This window comes from Sminthopsis crassicaudata, chromosome 1 (genome assembly GCF_048593235.1).
Source record: "Sminthopsis crassicaudata isolate SCR6 chromosome 1, ASM4859323v1, whole genome shotgun sequence".
NCBI lineage: Eukaryota > Metazoa > Chordata > Mammalia > Dasyuromorphia > Dasyuridae > Sminthopsis > Sminthopsis crassicaudata.
Window position 1 is genome coordinate 757,106,217 of NC_133617.1, and position 19,642 is coordinate 757,125,858.

Below are 19,642 nucleotides of genomic sequence, written 5' to 3' on the forward strand. Positions count from 1 at the left end.
ACTAAGGAGACTGAACGGAAATCACCACATGCTCGGTTTACTTCCTTTTTCTGTTGTTTTTCTTTTTTATTTCTCCCATGGTTTTTCCCTTTTATTCTGATTTTTCTCTCCCAACATGAGTCATAAAGCAAAGTGTTTTAAATAAACAAACAGACAAATAAATAAATGATGAATAAAGCAACCAAAAACAATAAAAATTAATCATAAAATTAACCATCAATAAAGTGATAAATTTATTAAATTAATTTTTAGTTAATAAAGTTAACTAATATCTTTTTTAAACTAATAAATAAGTGAATTTTATTTTACTTGATGGGGAATATAATTGAAAGATGAATTAATTGACTGATAAATTGATACATAAATTGATAAGATTAGGTTGTAGTTAAGAAGTTAATTATTTGAAATTAATGAAAAAGATTAATAAATTTATTATTACAAATTATTTATTAATTGATGAATGTATCTCTTCCATGGCTTTTCCCTTTTGCTCTGATTTTTCTCTCCCAACAAGATTCATAAAGCAATGTGTGTTAAAATAAACAAAAAGAAAAAATAACATAAAAATAAATTTATCAACAAAAATTAATAAAAACTAATCATAAAATGACTTATTTGCTGATCAAATTAATAATCAATAATTTGATAACTATTAAAGTAATTATTAGTTAATAAAATTAATTAATTGATTAATAAATTTAATTAATTCATGAAGAAATGAAAATTCTTTTGGCTTGATGGGGAATTTAATTTATTAATAGAAAATCAATTGGTAATTAATTAATTAGAGATTAAAGAAATAGATTAATTTACAAAAACCAATCCTCATATAATGTGACTTCCACTCCTAATGAGGTATCAGAACACATGCATTTGAATCCTAACTCTGTCTTGACCTACCAAGTGTCTTGAACCAATCACTTACTTTCTCTAGACCACAGTTTCTTCATTTATTGCTTAAAAAAAAAAATAGGAGGTGTTACCAGAACACTTCCAGTGTCCCTCTGCCCTTAAAATCTGTGATTTGTGTAATGTCCTGAAAAACCTGTTTGTCCTCAAAATTTCCTCCTTCTCCTCGCTTACCCCCTCTCCATTTCCTTCCCTCCTTCCTCTTGGTGTCTCTGTCTCTGTCTCTCTCTGTCTCTCTCTCTCTGTCTCTCTCTCTCTCTCTCTCTCTCACACACACACACACACACATTTTAACTGATTAATAAAAGCCTGTTGACAGAGTCTCCTTTTCCTCTCCCACAAACAGCCTTTCCAATACTTGCCTTCTCTCCTCTGGGATCAGCATTCCTGGATTCTTTGTCAAATCCTCAAATGAAAATTCATGACCAAAGAAGAGCTAGAGACCATTCTGAAAGCTAAAAGGGACAACTTTGAATACATTCAACTAAAAATTGTGGCAGACTCATTCATTAATGGGTTACAGCCAGGGTTCAGGACTGAGCAGACCCCACCCAGATAAGAAAGATGAAACTGTTTGTGCTTGGGGTGGAGGATTTTTCAGAGTTTTGGGGTTTCCTCTTCATAAGGAAACTGAATGGAAATCAACTACATTCTACATACTACATTCACTTCTTTTTTTCGGTGTTTTTTTTTTGTTTTTTTTTTTTTTGTTGTTGTTGTTGTTTGTTTGGTTTGGTTTTTTTTTTGTTAATCTCTCCCATGGTTTTTCCCCTTTTCTCTGATTTTTCTCACCCAACATGATTCAAAAAGCAGTGTGTGCCAAGAATAAATAAATAAACAAAAGAAAGAAAGAAAGAAACTAATGAAATTAATCAATAGAATAAAATTAACTAAATTAATAATAAAACTAATAATAAATCATACATTTAATAACTTGATTATTAATTAATAAAATTGATAGATTAATTCATTAATTACCGAACTAGTAAAATTTAATAAACTAATAAAATTAATAGGAAAATGGTATAATCAATACATTAATAAAATCTATGAAGGTATTAATAAACTTAATAAGAATTAAGAAAATTAATTATTAACTAAGGTCTGCCTTTAGGGTAGGGGGAGGTTTTCCAAGCAGCCTCAGCTATGCTGGGTCAGTGCTGACTCACTCCTGGTGTTGGTGGGCATGGCCAGGTCCCCTGAGATTCTGGCGTTTTGGGGTTCACTATTGATCTTTTGTGTTTGTGTTGGATGTTTTATAACTTCTCTGCTGATCTACTGGCTTGCAACCAGGGCAGAGTGGCCAACATTGCTATAAATTCCTGTAGATTCCTCCCCTTCTTTGCTGCGTGAAATCTGCACCACCCCACAGACTCAGCAACACCCCAGGACTCTAAGCTATCTATACTGGTGTTTCTACTCAGCTGCTTGCACTGGCTGCCTCCCTCCCATTTCCAGTCGAAACACACCTTTTCTGGAGATCGTCGAAATTATCTTCTGCTGACAATTTCTTGCACTCCCAATATTTGTGGGTTCTGCCCATCCAGAGCTACTTCTGAGGCTGCGTTTTGTCATTCTTCTGAGGGCTGTAGAGGAAGAAGGTCAGAGAGAAATGTGTGGTCTCCGCCATCTTGCCTCTGCCCCCAGAAGTCCAGCCATTGTCTTTAACAAAAGGTAGATTTTTAGGGAAATAGGTTATAGCCAAGTGAAGGGATACAATGGACTCCGGGAATGGGAAAAACAAAATAGAGGAGGAGAGCAGATAGTCAGACTAAGGAAAAAGATAAGTCCCCCCAGGGGAACTGCCAATTAAGCAGGAGAAAGGAAATCCTTCAAGTTCATGGCCTGACAGGCTAGACTGAACAGAGGCAGCTAGAGCAAGGAGGAAGACACCATGAAAGGGAAGGCACTACGAGGGACAGTCACATTGAGGGGGCTGAGGCCGGAAGGGAGGTTAGCAAAAATTGTCATGGTAAACAGATCTTTCATAAGGGAAAATGGAGACAGAGACTGAGATAGAGAGAGGGGGAGACAGAAAGAAGCAGAGATAGAGACAGAGAGGGAAGACAGAGACAGAGAGCGTGAGTCAATGAGAGATAGAGACAAAGAGAGAAAGGAGAGACAGGGACGGACAGAGGAAGAGAGACAAAGAGATAGAGACAGAGAGAGTCAGACAGAGAGAAAGAGAGAGAGAGAGAAACAAACACAAAAGAGAGGAGACAGAGAGAGACAGAGCAGAGAGAGGCAGAGACACAGAGCAATAGAGAGAGAGAAACAGAGAGCAACAGAGATAAAGAGAGACAGAGAGACAAACCCAGAGAGACAAAAGACAGAGACCCTCAAATACACAGACAAACACAGGCACAGAGACAAATGGAGACAGAGATAGAAAGAGAGACAGAAAGAGACAGATTTAGATTCAGAGAAAGACAGAAAACCGAGACGAGAGATAGAGACGGAAAGAGACAGAAAGAAGGAGACAGAGACAGAAGGAGAAACACACACATACACACAGAGAGATACACAGACAGAGACAGAGGTAGGGAAAGAGACAGAGACAGAAAGAGGCAGACAGAGACAGACACAGAGAAAGACAGACACAAAGATAGAAAGGCGACAGAGAAGGAGGGAGAGAGAGAAAGTGGAGGAAGAGAGAGAGACAGAGAGAGAGAGATAGAGACAGAGAGACAGAGAGAGATACACAGAGAGAAACTGAGACAAAAACAGAGACAGAAAGACAGACACAGAAAGACAAAGATGAGAAACAGAGACAGAGATAGACAGTCATAGACAGAGAGACAGAGACAGAGACAGAAAACAGGCAAGACAGACACACACAGACAGGACAGACGCACAGATAACCAGAGATAATACGCATTTATGTATCAAATCTTTGACAACAGGGACGGTTTCATTTTTGTCCTTGTGTTCCTAGCGTTCAGTGAAGAGGCTGGCAAACCATAGGCGCCAAATTAATCCATCTCCATGAATTATTTGCCATTTAAAATGTAACACGGTCTCTTGCTGACCCCTGGTGTCCCCAGGAGGAACACCAGGGAAGCTTCCTACTAATAAATAAGGGGGCCATCTGTGGCCGGCTCATGTCTCGTCTGCCATCCGGTGTCCAAACCGTGGCATTGCATGCTGGCTCTTTTTTTTTTTTTTAATTTTATTTATAAAATTTTTTTGACAGTATATATGCATGAGTAATTTTTAAAAATAACACTATCCCTTGTATTTATTTTTCCACATTATCCCCTCCCTCCCTCTACTCCCTCCCCTAGATGACAGGCAATCCCATACATTTTACATGTGTTACAATATAACCTAGATACAATATATGTGTGTAAGCCCAATTTTCTTGTTGAACCTTAAGTATTGGATTCTGAAGGTGTAAGTAACCTGGGTAGATAGACAGTAGTGCTAATAATTTACATTCACTTCCCAGTGTTCCTTCTCTGGGTATAGTTATTTCTGTCCATCATTGATCAACTGGAAGTGAGTTGGATCTTCTTTATGTTGAAGATTTCCACTTCCATCAGAATCCATCTTCATACAACTTGAAGTGTACAGCGATTTTCTGGTTCTATTCATTTCACTCAGCATCAGTTGATGTAAGTCTCTCCAAGCCTCTCTGTATTCCTCCTGCTGGTCATTTCTTACAGAGCAATAATATTCCATAACCTTCATATACCATAATTTACCCAACCATTCTCCAATGGATGGACATCCATTCATCTTCCAGTTTCTAGTCACTATGAAAAGAGCTGCCACAAACATTTTGGCACATACAGGTCCCTTTCCTCTCCTCAGTATTTCTTTGGGATATAAGCCCAATAGCAGCAATGCTAGATCAAAGGATATGCACAGTTTGATAACTTTTTGGGCATAATTACAGATTGCTCTCCAGAATGGTTGGATTCTTTCACAACTCCACCAACAATGCATCAGTGTCCCAGTTTTCCCACAGCCCCTCCAACATTCATCATTATTTGTTCCTGTCATCTTAGCCAATCTGACAGGTGTGTAGTGGTATCTCAGAGTGGTCTTAATTTGCATCTCTCTGATCAGTAGTGATTTGGAACACTCTTTAATATGAGTGGATATAATTTCAATTTCATCATCGGAGAATTGTCTGTTCATATCCTTTGACCATTTATCAATTGGAGAATGGTTTGATTTCTTATAAATTAGGGTCAGTTCTCTATATATTTTGGAAATGAGACCTTTATCAGAACCTTTAACTGTAAAAATATTTTCCCAATTTGTTACTTCCCTTCTAATCTTGTTTGCATTAGTAATGTTTATACAGAAACTTTTTAGTTTGATGTAATCAAAATTTTCTATTTTGTGATCAATAATGATCTCTAGTTCTCCTCTGGTCATAAATTCCTTCCTCCTCCACAGGTCTGAGAGGTAGACTATTCTCTGTTCCTCTAATCTATTTATGATCTCATTCTTTATGATGCTGGCTCTTTTTAAACCATGCGCTTCCTGGATTTTCCCTGAGAGGGCCCACTTAGCTTCCATTTAAGCAGCAAAGGGGGCAGAGCGGAGCCCAGAGAAAGGGGGATTTGGAAGGGAAGGGGAGTGATGAATTCTTTCCACGTCAGTGAGCATGCACATGAAACGCGGCCCCTCTGATCTCCCCTTACATTCTCCAACCCACCAAAGGTCGGCGGCCCCATAGCTAGATGCCACAGAAGCGGGGGCAGCATCGAGTCCATGCAGCCCACGACATCCTGTTGCCCATCCATCAGAGCGAATCTGAGAAGAAATCAAGGAAAGCTGCCCATTATGTTGGTGAGAATTCTTAAGGTTGAAGGAGGGAGAGACAGGCAGAGAGAAAAAGAATGGCATCGACATGGCTCCCTGATCCCAGGCAATCCCCACAGACTTGGCACAGAAAGTGCCGTCTGCACGCAGAAAAAGACCTAAGGAGACCGGATGGAAATGAAGATACCTGTGTTCGTTTCTTTTTTCTGTTTTTATAAATCTCTCGCATGCTTTTTCCCTTTTGCTCTGATTTTTTTCTCCCAACATGAGTTACAAAGAAGGGTATTAAAAACCAGTAAACTCACTACAATACAAAAATTTAAAAATAAAAAAGATTCAATGACTATAATGAAAACCAAGAAACATAGAAAGGATTTTGTAGATATAGGCCAAGAGAAATAAACAGGATCAATAACATAATAACAAGGAAAAAAAGAACTAAGAACATGATGAAAGGCAGAAGGGATAACCGTGATTAAAATTAAAAATTTTTTCTTACAAACAAAACCAATGCGGACAAACGTGGAAGGGAAGCAGAAAAACTGGGGGAAAATTTATATCCAAAAGTTGTGATAAAAGCCTCATTTCTAAAATGTGGTCACAGAATGGATCCAACCATTCTGGAGAGAAGGTTGGAACTATACTCAAAATTATGCCAAATTGTGTATCCCCTTGGATCCAGCAGTTAGTACTGGGCTGATATCCCAAAGAAATACTAAAGCGGGAAAAGGGTCCTGGATGTACCAAAATGTTTGTGGCAGCCCTTTTCATACTGGCTAGAAACCGGAAATTGGATAAATGCCCATCAATTGGAGAATGGTTGGGTAAACTGTGGTATATGAATGTTACGGAATATTACTGTTCTGTAAGAAATGACCAGCAGGATGAATACAGAGAGGCTTAGAGAGACTGACAGGAACTGATGCTGAATGAAATGAGCAGAACCAAGAGATCATTATACATTTCAACAACAATACTATATGAGGATCAATTCTGATGGACATGGCTATCTTCATCAATGAGAGGATCCAATTCAGTTCCAAGCAATCAGTGATGAACAGAACCAACTACACCCAGTGAAAAAATTCTGGTAAATGAGTGTGGACCACAACATAGTATTTGAACTCTTTCTGTTGTTGTTTGCTTGCATTTTTGTTTTTCTTCCCAGGTTATTTTTATCATCTTTCTAAATCCAAATTTTCTTGTGCAACAAGAGAACATATGTACACATATATTGTATTTAAGATATACTTTAACATATTTAACATGGATGGGACTACCTGCCATCTAGGGGAGGTGGTGGAGAGAAGGAGGGGAAAAGTTGGAACAGAAGTGTTTGCAAGGTTCAGTGTTGAAAAATTACCCATGCATATGTTTTGTCAATAAAAGGCTATAATAAAAAGAATGAATGTTTTAATCTGTCTTTACTTGTAATTGGAAAAATAAAAATACTATGAAGAAATAAAAAAAAATTTTAAAAAGGGGTTAGAGTGTACCCAGTATAGTTCCTAGATTGATTCAACTTTATCATGACTATTTATTTGACTAGGTGATACCCCGAGTCCCTTTCTGCTGAGGGTGGTTTCAGTGACTTGCAAACTCAATGTAATGATGCACAGAAACAAACCAAGGTGTTACAGCCAACATTAAGCATTTCTGCAAGGACAGGGTTGGAAGTTGGGTTCAGTCCTCATAAAGTTGCATTATGTGGTCTACTGGGGTTTGAAAAGCCTTACCCCCTTTTCAGGAAATTCTTTACTGCTGCTGTAGAAGAGTTCTCCAGGATTCCCTGCCACAGCACTGCTCACGTTTCTTTGCAGTAATGTCCTCACTGAAATGAAGGGCTCCCCATACACTATTGGTAAAGACACTTCTGCTTTTAGCATTTGAGCTTCTGGGATTTTAATGGTTCATTCAATAAACCCAGAATCTGAATTTTTTGGGGAAAAAGGCAGGTGACACCTTCCCAAGACCTGCAGGAAAATTCCCTCAAACCAATTTAAAAATTTTCTCTCAAAATGACTTGGGGAGAGGAAAACCAGATAAAAGTGAAGACATAAACAACATTGCACCCCCCAAGACCATTTAGAAAGCCCTCTGGTTTTAATGGTTCATTCAATAAAGCCAGAACCTGAGGGAGAAAGGGGGGGGGGAAGGCAGCCCACACTCTCCCAGCACCTGAGGCAAATTTCCCCACAACAATTTCAAAATTCTCTCTCAAAGTAACTTGGGGAGAGGAAAACCAGATAAAAGTGAAGACAGAAACAACATTGCCCCTCAATAGAATGAAAAGGCCCTCACAGAAAGTCTGCTTCCTTACACTGAGGTGCCAGAAAGTTCCAGAACAATCCAGACTCCCACACCAGAAGTCCCGCCCTCCCTGACCAAGGCATCCAATAGTTGACCACATCCTGCACAAGCCCAGAAGAGGCCCTGGGGCAACACAAACAGGGGGAGGGGCATTCAGGAGCTCTCAGCCAACCCTGGAAGGGAGTGTCCAAACCACAGAGATATTTTTTTTTTAAAGAAACAAAAAGCCCTATATATACAACAATAGTAACAACAACTCATTTTGTGCTGGCAAAGAGCTGCCAACTGAAGGGATCCCAATCCATTGGGCTAGGGGTGATGAAGTTGTGCAATATGAATGTAATGGAATATCATTGTGCCTGAAGAAATAATGAACAAGATGATTTTTTAAAAGGTGGAAAACTTACAGTAACTCATGCTGACTGAAGAGCAGAACCAAGGGAATATATACAGGTATAGCACCATTAGTGGAAGAGTGAACAAGAATGGCTTAGTTATTCCCAGTTAAAGGAAATTTCAATTAATTGTGAAGGTCTTCTCAAGGAAAATACTATCCACCGAAAATTGATACAAGCAAGTATGTTATGTATAGTTTCACATATATTTAACAAATGTTGACACTTCCAAATGTGGGTTTGGAAGGGACAGGAGGAGACAATTGCAACTTGAAAATGCAAGGAAATAATCTTTTTTAAATGTTGTAACTTCAACATTATACTGAAAATGGAACTGGAGACTGGAATGGGAAGTGAAAGGTTTTTTCCTCCAAAGCCAGTCATACCACTAACCCCATAAAAGGCTTTGGGAAAAGCACCCAATTTCCCAAGATTACAATAGCCATCTATAAAAGAGAATGGTAGACTAAATCAAAGCTTCTTAAACTTTTCCTTCTAACAGTCCTTTTCCCTGAGGAATTTTTCCATGACCCAAGGTTGAAAATAGATATCCATATCAAGGATTGCCTGACAGTAAATCATAAAATGTATTTAAAAACTTATGTATATATTTTTGTCACATATATATATATATATCTTAGAACTAAATAAATATATATTTATACATTACATCAATGTGTATATATGTATATACACATACATATTTGCTATATTCACAATTTTATCATTTATGGCAAAGAAAATGTTCCTACACAAGAGATGGATTTCTTTTTATCTAAAAACTTAAATACTGGTGCAATATTAATTTTCATGACCACTATATTCACATCCCTGAACCCATTAGGGGTTACAACCTGCAGTTTAAGCAGCTTTGGACTAGGTGACACCCAGGGTCCCTTTCTGCTAGGGGATTTCATTGACCTGCAAACTCACTGTAAGGATGCACACAGCAAACCAAGTTGTTACAACCAACATTAAGAATTTCTAGAAGGAGAGAGTTGGAAGTTGGGTTCAGACATTATGAAGATGCCATATGTAGTCTACTGAGGATAAAAGATTTATCAACTTTTCAGCTAATTGTTTACTGCTGGAATAGAAGAGTTCTACAAGGTTGGCTGCCACAGCACTGCTGCTAATTAGCTGTGAGACCTCAGGAATCAAATCCAGGTTTCTTTGCAGTAATGTCCTCACTGAAAGGAAGGGCTCCCTCGGCTACTGGTAAAGACATTTCTGGTTTTAGCACTCCAGCTTCTGGGATTTTTAATGGTTTTTTCAACAAACCCAGGGTCTGAGGGGGAAATGGCAGGGGAAAAGGACAGGTGACACCCTCCCAACACCTGCAGCCAAATTCCCTCCAAGCAATGTAAAAATTCTCTCCCAAAATGAATTGGGGAAGGGAAACACAATAAAAGAGTGAAAAAACAATGACCCCCACAATAATTTAGAAAATCCCCTGGGAAAGTCTGCTTCAAGGGAATGAGGGGACCAGAACAATCCTGAACAATCCAGACCCCCACAACAGAAATGCCGCCCACCCCAACCAAGGCAGGCGGTAGGTGACCACATCCAGCACAAACCTGCAGCAGTCCTTTGGGAAACAGAAGCAGGAGGACAGGACCTTTGGGATCTCTCAGCCTTCCCTTGATGGGAGTGTCCAAACACCAGAGAGATTTTTTTTTTTAAAGAAAGCAAAAGACTTATATAGACAACAATAGTAACAGCAGCTCATTTTGTCAGTTTAGGGTTAGGAATTAGGGTTAATGTTGTGTTTGGACACCTTTGTGCAAATACATGTACCTGTGTGTAAATAAGTATACCTGTGTGCAAATACTTGTACATCTGTGTAAATAAGTGTACCTCTGTTCAAATAAGTGTACCTTTGTGCACGAATAAGTGTACCTCTATGTGCATAAGTGTAACCCTGTGCAAATAATTATACCTGTGTGGAAATAACTACCTCCGTGTAAAGATGTGTACCTCTGTGCAAATAATTACCTCTGTGCAGATAATTATACCTGCTAGGAAATAACTACCTCTGTGCAAAAAAAAAAAAAAAAAAACAATGTATCTCTCAGCAAATAAGTGTACCTCTATGCAAATAACTACCTCTGTGCAAAGAAAATGGACCTTAACTACTAACCCTAAACCACCCATTTTCTCAAGAATGCAACTTCCATGTGTAAAATAGAATGGTAGACTAAATTCAGAGCTTCTTAAACTTTTCCCTCTCACAACCCTTTTTATTGAGGAATTTTGCCATGACCCAAGGTATAAAAGTATCTAAAATCGATATCCAAATCAAGTATTTGCTGATAGTTAATAATAAAATAACGTATTGAAACTATATCTATATCTATATCTATATATATCACATATATTTGCTAAATAAATAAATATATATTCATACATCATGTATAATATACATTATTTCCACAGAGGGACACTTAATTGCACACACGTAGTTTTTTCCATAAAGTTGTAAGTATTTGCACGGGGGTAGTTCTTGGCAACAGAGGTACACTTATTTACACAGACGTACACTTATTTACACAAAGGTAGTTTTTCCATAGAGCTATAGTTATCTGCCCAGAGGTACACTTTTTTTACGCAGACGTACACTTATTTGCACAAAAGGAGTTATTGTCATACAGTAACAATTTTTTGCACATACGTAGTTATTTGCACAGAGGTATAAGTATTGGCACATAGACACATTCATTTGCAAAGTTGTACTACTATTTGCACAAAGGTACACGTATTTTCACAGAGGGACATTTATTTGCAAAGAGGTTCAACTCTTGCCAGAGAGGAACACTGATCTGTACCAAGGTACCGTTAATTGCAGCGAGGTACAGTTGTTTGTCCTGAGGTACAATTATTTGCACAGAGGTATACTTATTTCCATACATGTATAATTATTTGCACAGTGGTAGTTATTGGTACATGGGTACATGTATTGGAACAGAGATACCCTTATTTGCACAAATGTAGTTATTTGTACATAGGTACCCTTATTTGTAGAGAGATACACTTCTTTGCACAAAGTTTGTTATTTCCATTCAGGTGTAATTCTCTGCACAGACATAGTTAGTTGCACAAAGGTACACTTATTTCCACAGAGGTACATTATTTGCACAGAGGCAGTTATTTCCATAAAGGTATAGTTATTTACACAGAGGTACACATATTTACACAAAGGTATAATTATTTGCCCGGAGGTAGTTATGTGCATAGAGGTAGAGTTATTCCCACAGAGTTACAGTGAGTTCCACACAGGTACATGTATTTCCGCAGAGCTACACTCATTGGTACATATATATATATATATATATATATATATATATATATATATATATATTTCCACACATGTTGTTATTTACATACATGTATAATTATTTGCACAGTGGTAGTTATTTCTACAGGGGTACATTTATTTGAAAATATGTACCCTTATTAGCACAGAGGTAGTTACTGGCACAGAGGTACACTTATGAAAGGCAGGATACACCATCCACCGACTTGCAGCAAATTTTCCTCCAAGACGCAATTTAAAAACTCTTTCTCAAAGAAGAGCTAATCCAATTCCAATTGATCAATGATGGACAGAATCAGCTACATCCAGAAAAGGAACACTGGGAAATGAGTGTCAACTGTGAGCATTGTTTTTTTGTTTGTTTCTTTGTTTGTTTTTTTCTTCCCAGATTATTTTTACCTTCCAAATACAATCCTTCCTTTGCAACAAGAACAACAAAATTCAGTTCTGCACATATATATTGTACCTAGGATACACTATAAGATATTTAATATGTATGGGAATGCCTGCCATCTAGGGGAGGGGGTGGAGGGAAGGAGGGGGAAAATTCAGAACAGAAGGGAATACAAAACATAATGCTGTAAAAAAAAATACCTATGCTTATGTACTGTCAAAGAAAATGTTATAATTATAAAAATTAAAAATAAATTATTAATTAATTAATTAATTAAAAAAAAACTCTCAAAATGAATTGGGGATAGGAAAACCCCCAAAAAGGGAAGAGTGAAACAATATTGTCCCCCTAGAAAATTTCGAAAGTTCTCAGGTAAAATCTGCTTCCTGGGAATGTGGGATCAGAACAATCCAGAATCCTACACCAGAACTTCTGCCTTCCTGGAACAAGGGGTCTAATACTTGAGCAGATCCAACACAAACCCACACCAGGCCTTAGCGTAAGAAAAAAGCAGGAGGACAGGGGATTTCAGGAGCTGGATGGATTTCTTTTAAAAGAAAGAAAAAGAGCTATATATACATCAATAGTAACAGTAACTCATTTTGTGAGTTTAGGGTTAGGTTTTAGGCTTAATGTTGTGTTTGAACACCTCTATGCAAATACGTGTACCTGTGTGTAAATAAGTATACCTATGAGCAAATACTTGCACATCTCTGTAAATAAGTGTACCTGTGTTCAAATAAGTGCACCTTTGTGCGTAAATAAGTGTACCTCTATGTACATAAGAGTAACTCTGTTCAAATAATTATACCTGTGTGGAAATAACTACCTCTGTGCAGATAATTATACCTGCATGGAAATAACTACTTCTGTGAAAAAAAAAGTGTATCTCTCTGCAAATAAGTGTATGTCTCTGCAAATAACTACATCTGTGCAAATCAGGGTACCTGAACAACTAATACAAAACCACCCATTTTCTCAAGATTGCAACTTCCAGCTGTAAAATAGAATGGTAGACTAAATTAAAAGCTTCTTAAAATTTTCTCTCTCACAACCCTTTTGGCTGAGGAATTTTGCCATGACCCAATGTATAAAAGTATCTAAAATTGATATTGAAATCAAGTATTTGATGATAGTTAATCATAAAATAATGTATTAAAACCATATCTATATATTTATGTCATATATGTATATACATATACATATATATATATACATCCTATAAATAAATAAATATATTTTATACATCATATAGAATATACATTATTTCCACAGAGGGATGCTTAATTGCACACAGGTAGTTATTTCCATAAAGTTATAAGTATTTGCACAGGGCTAGTCCTTTTCAACAAAGATACACTTATTTACACAGAGGTACACTTATTTGCACAGAGGTAACCTTATTTGCAGAGAGATACACTTCTTTCCACAGAGATACCCTTCTTTACACAAAGTTCGTTATTTCCATTCAGGTGTAATTACCTGCACAGACATAGTTAGTTACACCAAGGTACACTTATTTCCACAGAGGTACACTTATTGCACAGAGGCAGTTATTTCCATAAGGGTATAGTTATTTGCACAGAGGTACATTTATTTACACAGAGGAACACATATTTACACACAGGGACACGTATTTGCACAAAGGTATACTTACATGCACAGAGACAATTATTTGAATACAGGTATAATTATTTGCACAGAGGTAGTTATTTGCAGACAGGTACAGTTATTCCCACAGAGGTACATGTATTTCTGCAGAGCTACACTTATTGGTACAGATATATATGTATATGTATATATATACATACATACATATATATATATATTTCCACACATATTGTTATTTCCATACATCTATAATTATTTGCACAGTGGTAGTTATTTCTACAGGGGTAGTTACTTGCAAAGAGGTACACTTATGAAAGACAGGCAACACTATCCACCGACTTGCAGCAAATTTTGATCCAAGCAATTTAAAAACTTTTTCTCAAAATGAATTGGGGATAGGAAAACCCCCAAAAAGGAAAGAGTGAAACAATATTGCCCCCGAAGACAATTTAGAAAGCCCTCAGGTAAAATCTACTTCATGGGAATGAGGGACCAGAACAATCCAGAATCCTACACTACGAGTTCTGCCCTCCCTGAACAAGGGGGCCAGTACTTGACACATCCAGCACAAACCCACACCAGGCCTTAGGGTTAAAAAAAAAAGCAGGACGAGGGGGAATTTCAGGAGCTTTCAGGCTACCCTGAATGGCAGTGTCCAAACCCCAGAGACATTTTTTTGAAAAGAAATAAAAAGACCTAAACATCATATATACATATATTATTTTTATCATTTATGAAAAAGACACGTTCATACACTTAAGGTGGATCTTTTTACCAACAGAATTAAATACTAGTGGAATAATCATTTGTCATGACCCATATATTCAGTTACCAGACTCCATTAGGGGTTAAAACGAGCAGTTTAAGAAGCTTTGGACTCGGTGATACCCAAAGTCCCCTTCTGCTAGGGGGTTTCAGGGAACTGTAAACTCAATGTAACGATGTACAAAACAAACCAAGCTGTGACAACCAACGTTAAGGATTTCTAGAAGGAGAGGGTTGGAAGTTGGGTTCAGAAAATATAAAGTTGCAATATGTGTTTACTGAGGATAAAAGACTTACCGCCTTTTCAGGAAATTCTTTACTGCTGGAATAGAAGAGTTCTCCAAGGTTGGCTGCCACAGCACTGCTGCTAAGGATCTAAAACAGATTTCCAAATCAAGTATTTCTTAATAGCAAAACATAAAATAATGCATTTAAAAACTATTTTCATATTTATATCACATATATATCTTATAAATAATATATATATATATTTTTTTATATCACACAGTATATATATATATATATATATATATATATATATATATATATATATATATATATATATTTCTATATTTCTATATTTATAATTTTCTCCATTATGAGAAAGAAAATGTTGGGACACATGAGATGGATTTATTGTTACCTATAGAATAAAATACTGGTGGAATATTAATTTTTCATGATTCCTCTATTCAGTTACCTGACCCCACTAGGGTTTATAGCCCACCGTTTAAGAAGCTTTGGACTAGAAGATACCGAGGGTCCCTTTCTCCTAAGGGGCTTCAGTGGACTGCAAACTCACTGGAACGACGCACAGAACAAACCAAGGTGGTACAGCCAACATTCAGAATTCTTAGAAGTAGAGGGTTGGAAGTTGGGTAAAGACATTATAAAGTTGCACTATGGTGTCTACTGAGGACAAAAGACTCACCCTCTTTTCTGCAAATTTTCTGCCTCAGGGTGAACACAGAGGTTGGAAAATTCTAGAGTACTTAGGGTCTGCCTCATAGAAGAGAATATCTGAAGAAAGACCCACGGCTGGGGATTGACCCGTCTGAAGGGGAAACATCTTTGGGCTAGATTTCCCAGGTCAGGAGGCCATGCAAGATACCAGGCTTTGGCACCTGAGACACAAGGCATCGGACAGTAGGTAGTGGGTGGTCTGGAACCCCAAGATGGGGGAGTCTCCCAAGTGAGGCAGAACCCCAAGACGGGTCAATATCTACAAAGCTTTTGTAAAATAAATGCCACTTACTCGGGGGTATAATTGGAAACTCTTAGTATTCCTAAATGGACACCGAATAGGACAATTACCAGCACATATTAGGTGGTATCAATCCCAGTTATGGTCAACAAATGTAAAGTGCTTTACACAGTGACTGGCACACAGCACATGTTATAAAGGCTGCCATATTTTAGGATGTCTTGTGAATTCCCTTCTACACTGACTGATCCATATTGGTACCATCGATGCTAGTTATTATTATTATTAAGAAATAAACAGCCGTTAGCACAATGACTGTCACACAGTAGCCAGTATTAAAGTGTAAGCCTTTCTAGATGGAAATTTCTTGGAACAGTGAAAGGCACATATTTGGCGGGATACACATAGGAGGTATGATGAAGAGAAAGACAGTGTTTCACGTAGTGCCTTTCATATACTAGGTGGTATCAAATACTAGTTATGATAATGCCTTTCTCTATAATGCTCAGCACAATCATTGGAAATAATTGCTACAAATGCTAGATATTTTTATTAATATATGGAATGCTCTTTGCAAAATGATTGCCACTTAGTAGTTGCTACCCATGGAAACCATTAGTGTTTATAAAAGGCTATTTCCAAGGAGAATTTTTGGCACACAGGAGGTGCCAAAAGGACAGATCACCACATTTAAAAGGTCTCAAACATTGAATGGCTCACAGCAGGTGGTATGAACGGGATATAAAGGCAAATTCTTTGTATGAATGTCTCTAAATTTCCTTCTTCTATGACCTAAAAGAGTAAGAACCCTAAATGGTAGTATGAGTAGTAACAAATATCGGGTCCATAGCACATTGCAGCCCACACATTAGGCAGGATGTCAAGGTTAGCTCTTATGTATTTATGCAAAGTCTTGAAAACACTGACAGGCACAAAGGTGGCAACATGTAAATACTACATACTGGAATACTTACTCTTACTGGCACAGAGTAGGTAGGAAAAATTGCTAGGCAGGGGGACCAAGTTGGATATAATGAGCTGAAGAGTGCCTGGAAAACAAGAGAGGGTTTTTTTTGTTATGAACCCCAGCTGGGGGAAAGGGGTTCAGTTTTGCAAGGACCTCAGCAGCTGTGCATTATGACCCGTGATTGAGTTGTGAGGGGGCCTGTTCTGATGCACGGTTGCTTATGGAATGGGAATGAAATTTTTCAAAAAGGCAGAGAGAGGACAGGAAATACAAAGGCCTCTCAATAGTGAGGAAAGGGAACACAACTGACCCTCTGAGAAGAGTTGAGAGAAGAGCAGCTGCAGTTCTGAGGAGACATCAGAGAATGTAAATGCCCAGGAGGCAAAGAGTTTGGAAAGTCCACAATTGGCCCCTGTGGAGACAACACAGAAGGGCAACTGCCCCAGGGGCAGGAGAATTCAGAGGGTCCACAGCTAACCCTAACCCTAACCCTAAATTCGCCTCCCGACTCTAACCCTAACTTTAACCCCTAACTCTAACCCTAACCCTAACCCTAAATTCGCACTCCCGACTCCCAACTCCCTCCCAACTCTAACCCTAACCCTAAATTCGCGCCTCCCGAATCTAACCCTAACCCTAACCCTAAATTCCCGACTCCCGACTCTAACCCTAACCCTAACCCTAAATTCGCCTCCCGACTCTAACCCTAACCCTAAGAGGAAGAAAAAGATAGAGGGAGAAAAAGAGGAGGAAATGGAGCATCATGAGAGGAGAGAGAAAAAGAGACAGAGAGCGTGAGACAGAGAGACAGTGTGAGAAAGAGAGAAGAGAAAGGCGAGAATCAAAGAGATACAGTAAATGAGAAAGCTAGAGATTAGAAAAACACTGAGAAACAGTGAGAAAAATATAAGAAAGAGGCAGCAAAAAGTGAGAGACACAGACAAAAAGAAAAATGAAAAAAGGAAGAGGAGGAGAGGAGAAAGCGACAGGGGGAGAGAGAGAGAGAGAGAGAGAGGATAGAGAGAGAAGAGAGAGAGAGACGAGGAGAGAGAGAGAGAGACAGAGAGAGAGAGAGAGAGACGAGAGAGAGAGACAGAGAGAGAGACAGAGAGAGACAGAGACAGAGAGAGAGAGACAGAGAGAGAGAGACAGAGAGAGAGAGACAGAGAGAGAACGAGAGAGAGATGAGAGAGAGAGAGAGAGAGAGGAGAGAGGAGGAGAGGAGAGAGAGGAGAGGGAGGTGAGAGAGGAGGGGGAGGGGGGGAGGGCGGGGGAGAGAGAGATCCAAAGAATTAAAGTAAATCAGAAAGACCTAGAGTTTAAAAAAACCCTCCAAGTGAAAAAAATACTCAGAAAGAGGCAGAAAAAACTGAGAGAAGGGAGAAAGAGAAGAACAAGGAAAAGGAACAGGGAGGAGAGTAGACACAGACAGGAAAAAGAGAAGAGAAGAGAGAGAAAGGAGAGGAGAAAGACAAAAAGGAAAAGGATGAGAGGAGCAAAAGAGAGAGATAGAGAGACCGAGAAAGACAGAGAGACAGAGAAAGACAGAGAGAGACCAACAGAGACAGAGAGAGAATCAAAGAGAGAAAGTAAAAGAGGAAGAGGTAGAAATAAAAAACACACTGAAAAACAGTGAAAAAATATAGAAAGAGGCAGAAAAAGTGAGCGAGAGAGAAAGAGAAGCAAGAAAAGGAGGAGGCTGAGCAAAGAGAGAATCAGAGACAGAGAGAGTGAGACAGACAGATAGAGAGAAAGAGAGAAGAGAGAGAGAGACAAAGAAAGAGAGAGAGAAAGAGATAGAGAGAATAAGAGATAAAGTAAATGAGAAAGAGCTAGAGATAAAAAAGCACAGTGAGAAACACTGAAAAAATATCAGAAAGAGGAAGAAATCTGTGAGAGAGAGAGAAAGAAAGAGAGGAACCAGAAAAAGGAAGAGGTAGAGAAGGGAGAGTGACAGAGAGCTAGAGAGAGAGAGAGAGAGAAGAGAGAGCGAGAGCGAGAGAGAGAGAGAGAGAGGCGAGAGAGAGAGAGAGAAGAGAGACGAGAGAGAGAGAGAGAGAGAGAGAGAGAAGAGAGACGAGAGCGACAGAGAGAGAGAGAGGAGAGAGAGAGAATCAGATGTAAAGTAAACGAGAAAGAACTGGAGATAAAAAGTCCACAATGGGCCCCTGTGGAGACAACACAGAAGGGCAATTGCCCCAGGGGCAGAGAGTTCAGAGGTTCCACAGCTAACCCCTAACCCTAACCCTAACCCTAACCCTAACCCTAACCCTAAATTTGCCTCCCGACTCTAACCCTAACCCTAACCCTAAATTCGCACCTCCCGAATCTAACCCTAACCCTAACCCCCCAATCTAACCCTTAACCCTAACCCTAAATGCCTCCCGACTCCCGACTCTAACCCTAACCCTAACACCCTCCTGACTCTACACCCTAACCTTTACCCTAACCCTAAATTCGCCTCCCGACTCTAACCCTAACCCCTAAATGCCTCCCGACTCCCAACTCTAACCCTAACCCTAACCCTAACTCTAACCCTAACCCTAACCCTAAATTCACACTCCCGTCTCCCGACTCCCTCCCGACTCTAACCTAACCCTAAATTCGCGCCTCCCGACTCCCGACTCTAACCCTAAGTGGAGAAAAAGATAGAGGGAGAAAAAGAGGAGGAAATGAAGCATCATGAGAGGAGAGAGAAAAAAAGACAGAGAGCGTGAGACGGAGAGACAGTGTGAGAAAGAGAGAAGAGAAAGAGAGAATCAAAGAGATACAGTAAATGAGAAAGAGCTAGAGATTAGAAAAACACTGAGAAAACAGTGAGAAAAATATAAGAAAGAGGCAGCAAAAAGTGAGAGACACAGACAAAAAGAAAAAATGAAAAAAGGAAAGAGGAGGAGAGGAGAAAGCGACAGGGGAGAGGGAGAGGGAGGAGGGAGGAGGGAGAGGGAGAGGGAGAAGGGAGAGGGAGAGGGAGAGACACAGAGACACAGAGGACACA

At 38.8% G+C, this 19,642-nt stretch overlaps 1 long non-coding RNA gene across 3 annotated transcripts in view; it reads right to left on the reverse strand.

Annotated features, from left to right (window-relative positions):
• Positions 1–19,642, reverse strand: part of LOC141555990 (uncharacterized) — a 239,628-nt gene that overhangs the window by 48,353 nt on the left and 171,633 nt on the right. The gene's annotated exons all lie outside the window — the stretch shown is intronic.